General features: G+C 40.5%; 1 non-coding gene across 1 annotated transcript; it reads left to right on the forward strand.

The window, feature by feature from the left end:
* The first annotated feature begins 1,084 nt into the window (after positions 1 to 1,084).
* LOC127742486 (small nucleolar RNA R71) lies at positions 1,085 to 1,192 on the forward strand. The gene has a single exon (XR_008003761.1). It is a non-coding gene; the product is annotated as a small nucleolar RNA R71 (small nucleolar RNA).
* Positions 1,193 to 1,668: the final 476 nt, after the last annotated feature.

A 1,668-nucleotide genomic window follows, 5' to 3' on the forward strand; every position in this document is an offset into this window, starting at 1 on the left:
AACAAGTCATTCAGTTCATTAATGAACAATGAAAGTTCATCCTCCCAAGTCTCATTACCAAATAACTTGGCATTTAGCTTCATGATTGCTCCAAGGTATTTAGTAACTTGCTCTTCAGTGATATCTTCATCCTCCTCAGAGGAAGAATATTCATCAGAGCTCATGAATGGTAGAAGTAGGTTCAATGTAATCTCTATGATCTCTGTATGAGCCTCAAATTCCTTTGGTTCCTCAAATGGGAACTCCTTATTGGTCAGTGAACGTCCCAGGAGGTTTTCCTCACTAGGAATCACTGCCTTTTCACTCTCTCCAGGTTCGGCCATGTTACTCACAGTCATGGCCTTGCATTCTCTTTTGGGATTCTCTTCTGTATTACTTGGGAGAGTACTAGGAGGAGTTTCAGTGACTCTTTTACTCAGCTGGCCCACTTGTGCCTCTAAATTTCTAATAGAGGACCTTGTTTTATTCATGAAAGTTAGAGTGGCCTTAGATAGATCAGAGACTATATTTGCTAAGCTAGAGGGGCTCTGCTCAGAATTCTCTGTCTGTTGCTGAGAGGTTGATGGAAAAGGCTTGCTATTGCTAAAGCTGTTTCTTCCACCATTATTAAAGCCTTGTTGAAGCTTTTGTTGATCCTTCCATGAGAATTTCGGATGATTTCTCCATGAGGGATTATAGGTGTTTCCATAGGCTTCACCCATGTAATTCACCTCTGTCATTGCAGGGTTCTCAGGATCATAAGCTTCTTCTTCAGAAGATGCTTCTTTAGTACTGTTGGATGCATTTTGCAAACCATTCAGACTCCAAGAAATCATATTGACTTGCTGAGTCAACATTTTGTTCTGAGCCAATATGGTATTCAGAGCATCAATTTCAAGAACTCCTTTCTTCTGAGGCGTCCTATTATTCACAGGATTCCTCTCAGAGGTGTACTTGAACTGGTTATTTGCAACCATTTCAATGAGTTCCTGAGCTTCTGTAGAACTTTCTTCAGGTGAATAGATCCACCTGCAGAATGGTCCAATGACATCTTAGACAATTCAGACAGACCATCATAGAATATATCCAGGATGGTCCATTCTAAAAGCATGTCAGAAGGACACTTTTTGGTCAGTTGCTTGTATCTCTCCCAAGCTTCATAGAGGGATTCACCTTCTTTCTGTCTGAAAATTTGAACATCCACTCTAAGCTTGCTTAGCTTTTGAGGAGGAAAAAATTTGGTTAAGAAAGCCTTGCTCAGCTTATCCCAAGAGTTCAAGCTATCTTTAGGTTGAGAGTCCAACCATATTCTAGCTCTGTCTCTTACAGCAAAAGGGAAAAGCATAAGCTTATAGACCTCAGGATCAACCCCATTGGTCTTAACAGTATCACAGATCTGCAAGAATTCAGTTAAGAACTGAAAAGGATCTTCTGATGGAACTCCATAAAACTTGTAATTCTATTGCATCAGAGAAACTAATTGAGGCTTTAGCTCAAAATTGTTTGCTCCAATGGCAGGGATTGAGATGCTTCTTCCATGGAGGTTGGAATTTGGTGCAGTGAAGTCACCAAGCATCTTCCTTGCATTGTTGTTGGGTTCGGCCATGTCTCCTTCTTTTTCGAGATTATCTGTAAGGTTTTCTCTGAATTGTTGTACTTTAGCTTCTCTTAGCTTCTTCTTCAGAGTCC

The sequence above is a fragment of the Arachis duranensis genome, chromosome 1, assembly GCF_000817695.3.
Source record: "Arachis duranensis cultivar V14167 chromosome 1, aradu.V14167.gnm2.J7QH, whole genome shotgun sequence".
NCBI classification, from domain to species: Eukaryota; Viridiplantae; Streptophyta; class Magnoliopsida; order Fabales; family Fabaceae; genus Arachis; species Arachis duranensis.